The sequence below is a fragment of the Lithobates pipiens genome, unplaced genomic scaffold (assembly GCF_037356315.1).
Source record: "Lithobates pipiens isolate NorthernLeopardFrog02 unplaced genomic scaffold, aLitPip1_a1.2 Scaffold_8, whole genome shotgun sequence".
Classification (NCBI taxonomy): domain Eukaryota; kingdom Metazoa; phylum Chordata; class Amphibia; order Anura; family Ranidae; genus Lithobates; species Lithobates pipiens.
Genome location: NW_027507903.1, coordinates 307,745,102 through 307,762,037, shown reverse-complemented (window position 1 = coordinate 307,762,037; position 16,936 = coordinate 307,745,102). Strand labels below are relative to the sequence as shown.

General features: G+C 40.9%; 1 protein-coding gene across 3 annotated transcripts in view; it reads left to right on the top strand.

The window, feature by feature from the left end:
* Nucleotides 1-16,936, top strand: part of PPARGC1B (PPARG coactivator 1 beta) — a 144,003-nt gene that overhangs the window by 84,322 nt on the left and 42,745 nt on the right. The gene's annotated exons all lie outside the window — the stretch shown is intronic.

Below are 16,936 nucleotides of genomic sequence, written 5' to 3'. Positions count from 1 at the left end.
AATGGATACATGCGTAGCACTGATAGTAGGTGTAGACTTTTTATGTTCGAGTTTGCAGCAAAAAAGGCCTTCCACTTTTGGCTGGATTTGCACTGTTGCGTTGCCATTACGTGCATTGCCCAAAAATGTACATACGGTATTTTTGTAACTCTGAGCAGCACACATGTGTTGGAGATCTGTGGAGTCGTTACGTTGGGTGCCATTTGAAATGAAGAGCGGCGTGTGCGTGTCAACAAAATGGAAATTGTGCGCGAGTACTCGTTCCCTGATTCAGCCTATCTGCAGTGTTAGCCCTAGTGTTTTGTATATTGACTTTCTGCTCCCTGATACTTAAAGTGAATGTAAGACCCCTTTCACACTGGAGGCGTTTTTCAGGCTCTTTAGTGCTACAAATAGCACCTGAAAAAAGCCTCAGCTGCAATCCCAGTGTGAATGCCCAAGTGCTTGCACACTGGGGTGCTGCCATGGCAGGGTGTCGCAAAAAGTCCTGCAAGCAGCTTCTTTGCACCGCTCCTAAAGTGCCCCTGCCCATTGAAATAAATGAGCAGCGCCGCCAGCAAAGCGCCTTTGCAGCAGCGTTTTTCAGGTGGTTTTAACCCTTTTTCGGCCACTAGAGGGGGTAAAAACCGCCTGCTAGCGGCCGAATAGTGCTGTTAAAACAACGGTAAAGCTTTACCACCGACGCTCGGGCGCTTTCAGTGTGAAAGGGCTCTAAAGGATTTATTTTAAAATAATGAACAAGATTTACTTACCTGTTCTGTGGCATGGTTTTGCAAATAGTAGCCCTGTTCCTCCTCTTCTGGGCCAGTGCTCCTGGCTCCTCCTGCCTTTGAGTACCCCCCTAGCAAGTGCCTTGCTGGGGGTGGGACTAATGCAGGCTCGATCCCAAGCCGCACTATGTGCGTCTGTTGACACACACAGGGTGGCTCGGCCCCATCCCCTACTCTCTCACTGGATTTGATTAAAAGCAGCAAAAGGCAATGGCTCCCCCTGCTCTCATTGAGTTCAGGGAGGAGGGTGAGAGAGCAAAGCCGCTGCCCTCGGGCACAGCTCTGGACTGGGATTGGGCTCAGGTAAGTATTCATGGAAGGTAAGGGGGGGGGAGAGATGCTCCTAAAAGGTTTCTTACCTTAAAGAAGTCCAGCCTGAGCTTTTTGGGCTGGGCTTCTCTTCTGGGTCACAGGAGTGCAATTAGTTTTGCACTCCTGTGACCCATTTTCAATGGAGAACGGTCTGAAGTCCGCTCTTCGCTGATGTCACTGCTATAAGTCGAGGCAGCGCGTCATCACGACTTCTGAAATCTGGGTCCGCCAGCTACCTTGACTGATACTGAGTCACTGAGATGGCCTCTCCCCAACCCTCCACAGATCAGCGCTCCAATGAGCGTGGAGGATCAAAGCAGGAGAGATGGTGACTAACAGGCAGCATCTCACCGCTCGGGGAGGAGTGAGAATCGAGCCATCGGCGATGTTCAGTGGCTCGGTTCTCAGTGCAGACGTTGGGGGACTGATGCAGCATTGGTCTGATGCTGCACCCACCTAGGTAAATATGATTTTTTTTTTTAAAAAGTACTTCTCTTTTAATGAAAAGAATGCATTAAGGCAAAAAAAAAATTGGCCTTTACAACCACTTTAAGGGTTCAAATTTCTTTTGTTTTCTAAGGCCCTAAATCTGAACCTACAGAAATGCAGCTGATTCACTAAAACTGGAGCATGCAAAATCTGGTGCAGTTGTGCATGGTAGCCAATCCGCTTCTAACTTCAGCTTGTTCAGTTACGTTTTGACAATAAAACCTGCATGCTGATTGGTTTCTGTGCAGAGCTGCAGCAGATTTTGCACTCTCCAGTTGTAGTAAATCAACCCCACAGACTAAGGCTGCTTTCACACTGGGGTGCCGGTGGTAAAGTCCCTCTATTTTTTTTCTTTACTGTAGTTTTTACGGAGGCTTTTGGCCTCTATCGGGTGCTTTTAACCCCCTGCTAGCGTCTGAAAAAGGGTTAAAATGACTGCAGCGGCACTTTACTGGCGGTTCGGAGGTGATGCCCATTGACTTCAATGAGATGCAAGGAGCACTCCTTCACCGCACTAAAGATGCTGCTTGCAGGAGTTTTATTTAATGTTCTACCAGTGCATCGCCTCGCCTCAGTGTGAAAGCACTGTGGAAGCCGTTTTTCAGCCCAAAAGCGCCCAAAATTGCATGAGTGTGAAAAGGGTCTTAGGGCTTATAAGGGGCGTATATGGCCATATAGCATAAACTACGGCTGTATTTTAGCACCTGGGTGCCACAGGTCATGTACACAGCTGCCCATAGTGTGGATACTTGCATAAACATGAGCATGACCCTGGACATAGGGCTCATGCACATGGGCGTATGCATAATCTAAGTATTCCCTGGTTCGGGGCACTGTCCTAAGTATTTTTCAGAGAGTATTACTGCCCAGTACAAAAATTGTGGCAAGAGGTTGATGTCCCAGCCTGAAGCACTGAGCCTTTTAAAACTCTAGATTATGTATATTATGCGTATACTGTAAGTAAAATTGTATAGAATAGTTGTTTGATTGCACTAATTACTGGATAGAATGATCAAATCCTGAATTTCCAAGTTTCCTGGAGTTACACTTTTTTTTTTTTTTTTTAACGGAAACCTGCATTCAGAGGAATTTCTAACCTTGTGAAAATATTAATTTCCTCCCCACCTCTGATTTATATACTTGAGTCATGAACCAGGATAGGCATAGAACAAATAAGGTCAGACAAAAGTCAAACCGCCAATCCTGCATTCTTGTGCTAAGCCAGTGACTCAAAGGGATTGATTTACTAAAGGCAAATAGACTGTGCACTTTTGCAAGTGCAGTTGCTCCAGAGCTTAGTAAATGACGGAGTGCTCTGCTGACTTCCATCATCCAATCATGTGCAAGCAAAAATGCGGTTTTATTTTTCCTTGCACGTGATTAGTTATTCTTTGTGAAGCTTTACATCATTTACTAAGCTCTGGAGCAACTGCATTTGCAGATTGCAACTGCACTTTGACACCAAATACCGGGGTTATGGCAGCTAGCTGCTGCCATAACCCTGGTATTTTCAGGAATGGCGTGCGTTTCTCTGTAAGATAAAAGTGGTCTCCGCAGCAGATTTGCCGTGAGATCACTTTTATCGGCAGCTGGAGAAGTGCCCACCCCCCTCCCGCCACGCTTCAGTCGTCTCCGCTGCATACCGGTAGTGGCTGAGACTATTGCGTCCTTTCCCGTGGATGCCTGGCTGCCGACTGAAGGGAAGATGGCCCTCGCTCGGCTCCATAGCATGGGAGGGAGGTAGCGACTCTTAAAGGAGAATATATTTTTATTTTTTTCAAATGACTTTTTATTTTTATTTTTTTATTGCATTTTAGTGTAAATATGAGATCTGAGGCGTTTTTGACCCCAGATCTCATATTTAAGTGGTCCTGTTATGCTTTTTTCTATTACAAAGGGATATTTACATTCCTTGTAATAGAAATAAAAGTGCCCCAATTTTTTATTTTATTTTTTAAAGACCTTGTCAAATTAAAAAATTAAAAGTAAAATTAGAAGAAATTAAGTGCCTCGCCGAGCTCGAGTGCAAAAGCGAACGCATACGTGAGTAGCACCCACATATGAAAACGGTGTTCGAACGACACGTGAGATATAGCCGCAATAATTCTAACCTTAGATCTCCTCTAACTCAAAACCTGGTAATCTGTAGAAATTTTTAAACGTTACCTATGGAGATTTTAAGGGGGAAAAGTTTGTTGCTGTTCCACAAGCGGGCACAATTTTGTTTGGTATCAATTTACTCGGCATAACATTACCTTTCACAATATAAAAAAAATTGGGCTAACTTTACTGTTTTTATTTTTTTAATTCAAAAAGGTGTATTTTTTTCCCAAAAAAGTGTGCTTGTAAGACTGCTGCGCAAATACGGTGTGACAAAGTATTGCAATGAGCGCCATTTTATTCTCTAGGTTGTTAGAAAAAATATATGTTTGTGGGTTCTAAGTAATTTTCTAGCAAAAAAATAAATAAAATGATTTTAACTTGAAAACATCAAGTGTCAAAAAGAGGCCAGATCCTTAAGTTGTTAAAATGAACTTTTGGCTAAAGGAATAGTTCTAAATTGCTGGTAGTGTATAGTATGTCATATGTGAGCAGCATGTTTGCTCCTGCTAAAAGACCTCTGGGACTGCAGAGGTTTTAACTATAAACCAAAAGTGCAGGAAATTTTCTGTTGCAGAAGTGTCACAAAGGTTTTAAAGATTTTTTTTTTTTTTTCTGAGACGTACAAGTCCACATTCAGAGTTATTTGAAAAATAATTAGCAGATTTTAGCATTGCAGTTCAAATATTCTGTGCTGTATAGTGGTGTGGAGGCTTCAGTTTTTGATTTATAATTATTATTAAATATTATATATATTGATTTATGTGTAGAACCAGCCCATTGATTAGGTGTTGAAATAAGGAGTGGCATTTGCATAAGAAATTATTTCATAACATAAAAAGGTGGTGTTACATGACCTTGATAAGTGAGCTAAGCACAGTCTGTTCGGATATTATAAAACATGAGTTGACTGTATTTTGAACAACAGATGAAATTTGTTGGGAACATCTACAATTCTTTGCAAGCTCTGACTTTCTGAAAGTCAGTATTAACTTGGGCATTACTTGTGCCACCCATCTGAGAGTGCTCGGATGTGGTGATTTGACTGCTTGGGCATTGAACACTTGTGGGCGAGTGCATGGTACTCTTACCACACAAATCATTGGGTTTTTAGGGTAGTCCTAAATGCACCCTGCGGCCGTTAGGCTATTTGGCTCTTTTAAATGCTAGGCTTAAAGCAATATTAAACCCAAAATCAAATCTTTATTATATTATCTGCTGCCATAACCCCGGTATTCTTCATCAAAGTACTGACGTATGGCAACGACGGTTTGCGGCAAGTGGTTAAAGCGGAACTAATGCCATATATACTCATCCGGGTCCAACGATCTGACCTCTAGGAAGGACCCTTGCTAATGCTAACCCAGGCTTCTTCTGAGGTCAGGTCTTTGGCTGGTACAGATTGATGTATCTCAAGCAGTGAACCTTGAGCTGAGGTGCCTCGGCTTATATTTGGGTCGGCCTATACTCGAGTATATACGGTAAGTTTATTTAGCACAGAAAAGGCATGGCATATCTCTTCTGTGATAAATGGCTTGCCTGCTCAGTTTGTTGTTTTTACACTTTAGTTCCACTTTAAATTACCGTACTCTTTTTAAATTATTCATACATTTATTAGTCTGTGCAATCTCTTCGATTTACCAAAATTCTTTAATGTGCTGGCCTGCCTAAGCAAATCAATTCTAGTTAGGTGGGCCCTTGCCCTGCACAATTATAGCTAGATCTACAGTATATTAGTTTGTACAGTTAAGATATAACACATATATTCAGATTTACCTTGTAACTAGATACCAGTACTGGTCTACTTTTGAGGTTATGGGTTTTAATTGTGTAGCTGAGTATATAGATATTTTTGATATGCATTTCATGTAAAGTATAATGTCAAATGATGATGGGTATGTTACCCAAAACTCATGGGTCTGTGAAACGAAAAGAATTACAGCTGATGATTTTATATTAATCATTGACTGCTTTTCTTAAAGCAGTAGTAAACCACTGCAGAATGGAAAACAAACACATGTAAGATAATGGCATAATGTACTAGTAAGCACATTATGAAATACTTACCTTAGAACAAAGCCCTTCCAGTGCCGCACTGTCACCGATGAGAGGCCTGACCTCTTCCCCCGGCCTTATTTCTGGGTTTGTGGGCTTTGGCGCTGTGAGTGATCGGAACTGCGATGATGTCACTCCCACGCGAGCGCGGGAGCCCTCGGTTCTGGCAAGAAGCTCTGAAGGTCCATAATGCGCCGGTGACATCAGCGAATATCTCCTAATCGGTGCACGTATTAGAAGATGTTCATTTTACTCTACAGATAAGTCTTATTACGGGCTTACCTTTTTAGGTAAAAATAACAAAGCGGGCTTTACTACCACTTTAAAGAAAGGTCTAGTTACTTTTTTGCACTCGCCAAAAGATGTTACTGTTCTGGGCAGTGTTCGTTGGTGTATAAATGTATATACATTACTTTTGAAGAATTTATAGGTCCAGGCACCATTCTGTGGATGTCGATGTGTCAGCTGTCTCCATTGCCCAAGTTGGAGAAGGAAATGAACATTGCCAAATGGTGTCTAGCCTAGTAATTACTGCAAATTGCTTCACAATATTCACTTTTCCCCTACTTGTGCTAGCCAAGCTCTACTCTTACTCGTAGTGATAGGCCTTAGCTGCCATCTGAGGAAATGGGGGCAAAGTGCAGCTAACAAATGGCCTGTGTTCAAACTGTATGAAAAATAATGTTGAGCAGTTTAACAGTCAATGTTACACATACCTTGAGAGAGAATCCGCTAGAGGTTATTTTTCTTAATGTTACTTGTCATATTACATATATAGCTAAATATACCTGTATAACTCTCTCTGCTGGAGATTCTGTATTTACATTAGCGGGAACAACTTCATGCAAACCACTTGTATATTCAAACAGAAGCAGCGACTGGTTCAGCTAATCAATTGATTGCCCTACAGTTTCAGCTTTTACATTTCATTAAAAAGAATGTAATTTAATTTGGTCAAATCAACCAGGCCACTTACTGGAGATATCAAAGCAAGTGATTAGCTCTAGCACTACAGCTGAAGGGGCAAGTGCTCCATCCACCATTAATATATTAGTATGTCTTCCTCCTCAGGCGCCCCAGCATGGCAGTATATTAAGTTCTGTAGCAGCCAAAATAAAAAAAAATAAAAATAATGTTTTTGCTCTTTTTGTATTATTTTAAAACATAGACTTGAGATAAGGATCTTCATAATTAGATATCCCAAAATGTTGCTGTGCCACTAATTCAAGGTTTATAATCCCCAGCTTCCTTCACTTACCAATTTAAAGACATCATTTACTCGTGTTACCAAAACAAATTTTAATTCTATGAAAATTTCTCACATGGGCAATTTCTACTTTTGTAATTATTGGTAATCCATAGACCAGCCATTCTCAACCAGGGTTTTGTAGACACCTAGGGTTTCTTCAAAGGGGTTACGTGAGCTTTAGTGGATTGACCTTCCATTTTATGGTACCAGCATTGTTCCTGGGCCAGTGCCACTCGGCAAAGCTAGCTGCATGCCAACAATTGTCTTTTTAACCGTGTTTAAGCCCTGGTTCACACTGGTGTGATTTGACATATCAAATTGGTGGCAATTGCCGGCAATGGCAGCGTCCTAATCAGTGCGACGCTACATTTGCGGTGCTGCACCGATTTCAAAAAGTAGTTTCTGTTCTACTTTTTGCAATTTTTTTCCATAGACATCTGAGCATGAAACCCACACAGATGTCTGTAAAATCGCCGCTGAATTCGTAACTGAACTCGCACGGCTTCATTCCCTCAGATCAGCGTGAACCTGGGCTTAGGTGGGATTTTGGCCACTACTCTTCCTCCTGACCACCAATGTAAGGGGAACATTTTTTCCTGATTTTAAATTGCCAAGAGTTATTCAATACCAGGAAAGTTTAGGTGTTTCTCAGGAGTAAAAAGTTTGATAAAGGCCGCCAAAGGCTGACCAATAAACCTTGAAATCACAGGTGTAGAATACAATGACCGTCACTGCAGTATCTGGTCAGTGCTAGTCTATTGGGTTTAGATTGCCTTAACAGTTTTGGAGACCAGAAAAATACCACCACGTACTGCCCCTGAATAAGTATATTGAAAAACTTTTCAGGTTTTTTTATTGGAAAAAAAGCCGTCTTACAGATTTTTCTTGCAGTTCTATACATAGGGCTAAAACCATTTAATCAATAAAAGAACATTTTTCTTTCTACTTTAAATGTAACCTGATGGCATTATATTTTAGGAAACCTTTCCCACTCTCCTACTTTCCCATTAAGCCCTCTGTTTTTTTTTTTTTGTTTTTTGTTTTTTTATCTTGGGAAGTAATCAGATTTGCTTGCTTTTAATTTGCATTTTGAATGTGTGCATGTGAACTGTTAGTCACAGTTTCTTCGCGACTAGAATTTTTTATATATGTATATTTTTAGAGCTCTATTTTTGGGTTATAATTGAACCGAGTGGGAGAGTTTTGTGAATAGCAATCAGAGCAAACAGTTGCAATGGTTTCCAGTGACTATATGTACCCCTGCTAATTTGCTTGCTCTATCCCCCCACACACACCTTCCAGAAAATGCATAGTCGAATCTATGTTTAGATAAACACGTAGAGCTCAGCTTGATTATGACAAACCTTATCAATGGTTTGTTTTAAAAAGCTTTTTTCGATGTATGATTTGTAATTATATATGTATATTGGGGCAGCCATATTTGCCAATATACACTATATTGTTAAAAGTATTGGGTTGCCTGCCTTTACACGCACATGAACTTTGATGGCATCCCAGTCTTGGTCCATAGGGTTCAATATTGAGTTGCCCACCCTGTGCAGTTATAACAGCTTCAACACCTCTGGGAGGGCTGTCCACAAGGTTTAGTAGTGTGTCAATGGGAACGTTTGACCATTCTTCCAGAAGCACATTTGTGAGGTCAGGCACTGATGCTGGACGAGAAGGCTCTGACTAATCCCAAAGGTGTTCTATCGGGTTGAGGTAAGGACTTTGTGCAGGCCAGTCAAGTTCATCCAGCCAAAACGCGCTCATCCATGTCTTTATGGACCTTGCTTTGTGCACTGGTCCAAATCATTTGGTGGTGGGGGAGTTGTTTTTTGGGGGTTGGGCTTGGCCTCTTGATTCCAGTGAAGGAAACTCTAATGCCCCATTCACACGGTCGGAAATTCCAACCGAAAAAGTCAGATCGGATTATGTTGTCGGAAAATCATGCCATGCTGAGTTGCGTTTTTGAGAACGGTCCCCAGAATCACCATTGTCATGTTGCATCTGAAATGGCACTCGTGTGAACGGAGACTTAAAGTAAAGGTTTGTTTTTTATTTTCTAAATAGGTTCCTTTAAGCTACTGCGATGTTGATTCACTTACCTTTTCCTTTGATTTTACTTCTAAATGTTTTTTTCCCTTTGTTTTCTTTGTCTGAATTTCTCACTTCCTGTTCCTCCTCAGTAAGCTGTTCAGTAAGCTGTTCTGGCTGACTAAACACCACTCGGATGATGGTGTGAAGTTTACTGAGGAGAAACAGGAAGTGAGAAATTCAGACAAAGAAAAAAAAATATTTAGAAGGGAAATCGAAGGAAAAGGTAAGTGAACCAACAATGCACTAGCTTAACAACCCCTTTAAGGTAAATATTGCAATGAGCCGAAACATACAGTACTTATAAAAATAAATACATTCTACATTCTCTTTAAACATGACATACATCCAGAAAGTTATGCCTGTACCTTTTGGCATCACTCAGTTCCTATTGACAAACTACTGACCTAGCATTTACTGTTGCTTTCATAGCTATCAAACATGCTTGGACTTCATGTGACATTGAGGGAAACCCAAATTGTTTATACTGGGACATTACTTTACTTATATTCTGCTGGCATCATCAGTTTTCAATATATTAGCATCTGCAGAGAAAGAAGACCTCATTACAGGAAAAATGTGTCAACAGCAGTATTTTGCACTATACTTTATAGTAAAATCATTATGTACAAAAAGGCTGCTGTAGTAAACCTCTATAGAGTGACGTTCTTCTGACACAGGGGAACACAAGGGAAAATAAATAAATAAATCTAATCTTGCAGAAACAGCTAATGAAATTCCAACTTGTATTTAGAAAGTGCAAGAAAAAAAATTATGCGAAGACCTAGAGCATGAAAGTAATTTCCATTGAAAGCCTTGGATTTTATCATCTGCATTAAGCAGTAGAAAGTGCTATCCTATCACAATGCCTTTGTCTCGGAAAACATGGCAAATATGGAAGATGTACTTTTTAAATGGCTTACTACGCTGCAATCAGTGGCAGCACTTGGCTGATTCATGACTTTTGGTTAAATTCAAGATTTTCATGTTTATAGAGCAATTAATGTGCTGAAGAGGAGCTTAATTTGTGAGGTCTGAGTTCTGGTCTACAAGAGATGGTCATTATCTAGTGGTCACACAATACATAAATCACTTGGTCAGTGGGGTTGATTTACTAAGGTAGTATGTTTTTTACTTGGCTCAGTGAAGCTGTATTTGCATTAATCATTCAGTAGTGCAAAGAAATTCTTTTTTTTTCTTATAAAGCTATTCTCTTGATTGAATGATCAAAGTGAGTCAGGATTATTGGCAAAGTGGAAAATGTCGTCCTTTAGTAAATAAACCCAACCGAGCCTTTATGTAGAAGAATGAGCATGATCATTTTTTGAAAAAACAATTGAGTAGCGCAGCCTTTCTCAACCTTTTTAACATGGAGGAACCTTTGAAAAAACTTTGGCTTTAAGAAACCTCTGCTAAAAACAATTACTGTATTTATTGGCGTATAACACTTACTTTTTCACCATAAAAATCGGGTGCAAACCGCATGTGCGTGTTATACACCAATACTTAAATTTTAGCTGACAGGGAGGGGGCGGGACAAGCGCCGTCAGATTGCATACAGTGAGAATCTCCTGTTTACTTGGCGGCCTCTGTAATAGGAAGTCCCATCTCCTGGGCCTCCATTGGACCACTGTTCTGTCTATCATAGGAGAGTCTCACTTTATGTAATCTGTCGGCGCTCGTCTCGCCCCCTCCCTGTCCCCTCTAGGCTGTAGATGGGCATCGGTTAGGCTGCATTGATGGCAATGGCGAGGCTGCTGCATTGATGGAAATGGCACTTGTGAGGCTGCAGATGGGCATTGATCAGGCTGCATTGATGTCAATGATGAGGCTGCGGATGGGCACTGACCCTTGTTTTGCTTCAAAGTTCCTTATTTAAAATGTGTGTTTTTTTTTTCCCCAGAAACTTCCCTCTTAAAATTTATGTGCGTGTTATATGCCGATAAATACAATATATTTTCAACTCATTGTACACTAGTGTGATGGTCAGTGGGGATAATAATGCTCCTTAATTTGTGGTCATTGGGAGGTTCCCCCCCCTACATATAGCTACAGATCTTTGGTGTCGGTGGTTACTCATCTGAGAGGAAAAAATTGCTTATTGCTCGAGGAACTCTTAGCAACCTCTGGAGGAACCCTAGAGTTCCACATTATCTGGGTTAAAAAGTAGCACACTGAAAAAGAATTCCAAACTTTTTTTTATTTGCATACATAATTGCATTATTCCATGAAAAAGATGGTTAAAGTGGCATGTACTGACCCTTGTTGAATTTCTAATCCCATGTGGATTCACAACAACTTAGTGGAGCAGTGGTGGTTCAAAAGTACTCAACTTGTTATAAAGATTTCTTTGGTTGCCCACAAATCATTCCCTTTTTCCTCTTTGAATGATTGTGGTTTTCAAGTGACCAAAGAACCCTGTAGAACTGCTCTAAGAATTGCCACGTTTTCCTGAATTGAAGTCCCAAATGACCTCTTCCTATTGACCTGGACCTCAAATATAAGACACACAAAAAAAGTGTCCTCCTCAATAGCTTTAATAACTGATCATGGGACCATATTAACGATTTGTCTTTTCTAAGGCCCCTTTCACACAGGGGCGTTGGGTGCGTCAGCGGTAAAGAGCTGCTATTTTTAGCGGCGCTTTACTGTCAATTTTGCGGCAATGTTCAGCTGCTAGTGGGGGTGCTTTTACCCCCTGTTAGTGGGCAAGAAAGGGTTAAAACCACCCGCAAAGCACTGTTGCAGCAGTGCTTTTCCGGCGGTATAGCCACGCTGCCCATTGACTTCAATGGGCAGGAGTGTTATACACACCGCTCCAATGATTGCTGCTAGCAGGAATTTTTGTTTTGCGTCCTGCCAGCGCACCGCTCCAGTGTGAAATTACTCGGGGCTTTTCACATTGGAGACACAGGAGCGCCTCTTTCAGGGCGCTTTGCAAGGTGCTATTTTTAGCACTGTTGCGCCTGCAAAACGCCCCAGTGCGAAAGGGGTCTAAAAGTTTATGCACTTGTATTCAGTCAATAGGTGGCCCTTGCCATGTGGTGACACAAAATTGTATATCTTCCGGTAGTTCCAATTTATGTTTTCCAGGTGTTTGATTTGATACTTGGTGTGCTGAGTAATGTGCCATGGTTTTACGTTCTTGTTCCTTAAAGAGGACGTAAACCCTGATGAGTTTACTTCCTCTTTCATTCCCTGCAAAGGTAAAGCATAATGGACTACTATGCATCACATAGTAGCCCATTATGTGTCACTTACCTGACACAAGAGCCAGCGATGTCACCGCTGTCCCCTGTAGTTCGGCGCATCCATCTTCTCGGTGGGGTCTCGCAGCTCCGAAGCTGTCATTTGGCGAAGCCGCGATGACGTCACTCCCGCGCATGCGCACGGGAGCCGAGACGCGCGGCATCTTCGTCATTGAGGATGCCACGCTCAGTGCGCCTGCGCGCCGCTGTCTTCGGGTAAATATCTCCTAAACCGTATAGGTTTGGGAGGTATTTCTTGGACCTGCAGGTAAGCCTTAATCTAGGCTTACCTGTAGGTCAAAGTGATTTGTAAGGGTTTACAACCACTTTAACCAACTTATGGATCTGCAACATTATTACAAAAAAAAAAAAATGCTTGTTTAGGTTTCAGAAAATCTGTTACTCTTCGCTTTTAATACACATCTATCAGGTCTTTTGGTAAAGTATTTTGTCCATTGTGGATTATTTTAGTAGCTACTAGTCCTCATTTACTTAAATATGCATTTTTTTAAATTCGCAACCAGCAGAATGATACTTGGAATGTACACGTGTGAATCCGATTTTAGGCACCTTTTTTTTTTTTTTTTTTTTTTATGTATTTGATATTTTCCCACCAGTATAGTTGTAATGTAAATCAAGCATAACTGATTTTTTTTTTATTTTCTGTATCGCTTTACTGGCTTATAAACTCCTGCAAACCTGTATCAGTTACCTCCCGCTTTACGTAATGCAAACAGACAGTGAGAGTGTAGAGGAAAGAGCCACTGTAGGTACCAGCTGCTTTCTGTAATTAGAGAGATATATTTAGCTTGTGTTCCCAGAGCATCAAGCTAAGTCCTACGCACATCACAAGGAGGGAGGGAAGAGGGATGTAATGCACAAGACAGAGCCACGCACCTCCTCTTTGTGCTGTTTGAATAGTACAACCTACTTTAACACCTTTCTTGCCAGTCCCATCAGACTTTTAGCAGTGACGTGGTTGCACAGAAATCCAAAGTCATTTTTACTGCTTGCGTTCGTAAAGTATGTTGCCTGTTTCAAAGGAAAGAATTTGATCACCAAAGATTCAGCTATGCTATCATATTCGATAAAGAAAAAAGACCTTAGTATTCATTACAGAAATTTATATATCTCCAAAAAATGTACTCTCACTTTACATACTGTACAGTCACATCCGTCCCTGCCCACAAGGAGCTTACATTCTAAAGTCCCTAGCTCAGCACCGTATACATACTAGGGCCAATCTACTCACCAGTATCTCTTTGGAGTGTGGGAGAAGACCGACGTATCCAGAGGAAACCTACACAACCATAGAGAGAACATGCAAACACCATGCAGTTAGTGTCCTAATTGGAATTCAATCAAAAGATCCACAATGCTGCAAGCAACGGTGCTTACCACTAAGCTGCCCTACTCTTCTTTTTACAAGATTACGTACAATAAAGCAGTCCTTCCTGGAAAGCATCAAGGGCTGAGGAACAACTATGGTTGTCATTGAGAAACCAGCTTGTAAATGACACGAATACGTTACAGATATGGGGTAAATATCTGGTGGGAAGATGTTGCATTTGGGTGTCTTTTTATTCGTCCTTGGTGTCTTTAAGCAACTATAGATGTAATGCGATTTCTGTCAACAAATCCACTAAAGGTTAATAGAAGATTAGCCCGTGTAAGGGAGAGGTATGCTGCTTTTCTCTGTCATTATGCCTAAGGCTTGCAGTCATGGCATAAGGTGTGTATGAAACATGCTTGAAAGGAAAAGTATGCATGTTGCCTACAAGAACTAGAATTTGCTTGGCCATCAGTAGGAATATAGGGGTTGATTTACTAAAGGCAAGTAATAAGTGCACTTTGCAACGTGCAGTTGCACTCTACACGTGCAATTGCTCCAGAACTTAGTAAAGGAGGTAAGGATTCACTTTGAAAAGGGCACCCAATCACATGCTAGCAAAATAAAAAAAAAAACAGCATTTTTGCTTGCACGTGATTCGATGATGGAAGTCAGCAAAGCTTCTGCTCATTCCTAAGCTCCGGTCTTGCAGAGTGCAACTGCACTTTACACATGCACAGTCTTTGTCTTTAGTAAATCAACCCCATTGTTTCTTTTCCAGCTCCACTGTGTATAGACTTCTAGGCATATTGTGGTAAAGCTGCACATTTTATGCCATGATAAAGCCAAACTGCACTTTCATAGGGAGTTTATAGAGGTGTTTAAAAGAAAACACAATCATAAGTGGATGCTGCTCTTGTACGAATGCATCTTTCAGTTTGCTGGCCTACAGATAACTCCTTAGTAGACATGTACTTGGACTAGTTTGGATATACTTCCGAACTCACATAGCTGAACCCAACAGGAAGCTTTCACCTGTAATTGGCCAATATTTTGCAGGTGCCCTGCAGCCATAGGGTGCTTTCACGTTGATGCAGTGTGGTTTACCCACAGTTTTTAGCCTCACTGTGCCATGGACTTCTGTTGGGTCCTGCGGTTTTGGAGTGTTTTCTGGCAGCGCACCTAAAGCCCTGCATGCAAGGTGGGGGCACACAGTGCTGCACCTATGGTGCCAGAAAACCAGACTGCATCAGTGGGAAAGCACCCTTGCGTGCCCCTTGTATATGTGCCGCTCTAGGGCAGGGAATGCCTCAGCTGCAAAGATTGGCCAATTAGAGGTGACCGCTTCCCGGTGGGCTCAGCCACGTGGGTTCAGAAGTGCATCTGAACACACCCAAGCTCATACCTGCTCCTTAGATATTTGACAACGTGAAAAGCAACCAAATGTGTCCTATTATATGTGCGCTACCATTTTAAGGTCCTGTGTCAATGTTTTTTTGTTCGCTGCAGAGCAGCTTCTCGCTCATTACAAAAGTGATAAAAGAATTTGATTATGCCATTTTTGATAGGAATAGAGAGCTTCGCTCCATTTCTAAGACAAAATCAAAGCTTAGCTGAAAATGTACAGTTGGTATACTACATACCTATGATTTTTCATGTTTCATTTTCCGTATGATAGTGATTTTGAAATTCATTTATTTGAACTGTGGTTCTAAAAGGCCCCGTATTAATATACATGTAAAGCGTTAGGAAAGCATATCGACTGAACAAGCCCTGTACTTATTCCCTATCCAAAGAAATCTTTAATCAAGGTAATGACAGAGCTGTTTAACAGTGTGTTTGGATTTGTTCATCTGAATATTGAATTTAATCGATTTAATAGTATATCTTCCAAGTGGTCTAGAGTGCAGGGACAAACTTAATTTAAATTGATCATGAAATGTAGACTTTTTTTTTTTCTGTAGTCCTGGTGAAATCAAATTTTGTTTTCTTATCTTGGCATAAATTGATTGATTTAAAATGGGCATTTTTAGCTTGAGATGAGAAAATGAATGAAAATTCTTGGATCATATTGCAAGGTGTAAAGGGTTGTACATTAACCTGCAGAAAAGATAAGCTTTGCATCCAGGCACTACAATTTATTTCAAATATTGCAAAGTGTTGGACTCTATATGGTCCAAGAAGTGATCGGTGATTACCCGTTCCCACCTACATAAAAATTCAACTTAACCTCCCTGGCGGTACGATTATTTCAGATTTTAGGTGCTAAAAGCAGTACCATTATTTTGCATGAAAATTTGGCGTTTTATATTGTAGTCCTGCAATTCTTAGGAATAACTCTCTTAAATCTGTCCAAACCAGAGTCTAGCAGACATCCCGGGTATGATAAAGTTTGAAAAATTAAATCATAAATTATAATATAATAAATAATTATAAATAATTGTACCAAATAATAATATAACAATAATAAAAATTATTAAATAATGTAATCAAATCAAAAACACTGAAATTTGCTCAGTTGCAGAATTGTCACTGTCATTACTTTTCAGTATTTGATGACGGATCTCCCCACAAATCGCTATCGCTCAATTCTGCGAGTGATTCTAATTTATTATCGCTGTTTTCTAGCTGGTCTAAAATCATTTTTGATGTAAAGGGACAGTTTTGGTTGCTATGGACAATCTCCAGTTTCCAGGCATAAAGAACAGTTTTTATTATATAAAACTGCATGCAGGACACTGGGCAGACCACTAGGGACAACGGGGATGTGAAATATTTACATACAGCAATGTAATCTGTAAGATTACATCATACTGTATGTTTACTGTTTGTTTCACTTTTTGAATTTGGCGCTGATCTCCGTGCCCGTGCGTCGCAACGCTCGCAGGGCACGGAGATCGGCGATGTAATGCATCGAGCGAGACACGGCTCGCTCGTACAGTGGGGAGACAACGCTGGATCCGAGGGAGAAGGTAAGTAAACCTCCTCCTGGATCCAGCGACGCTGTCCCGAGTCTGACTCGGGGATACCGCTTTTGGTATGAGAAATCCACCCCGAGTCAGACTCGGGAATACCGTCAGGGGGGTTAAGAACAAACCTACAGAGCCTATCTTGCTTGTAAGCCTGGGAATGCCTGTATATAAAATTAGATTACAATATTTTGGAGGACAGAAGTCTAACCATTCAAATACAGAACATATATATATATTTTACAATCAAATCTATGCATTAGATTTCACTAGTAAGTGGTTCAGTCAAATGGTCTGTCCCGAGAAAAAGATGGAAG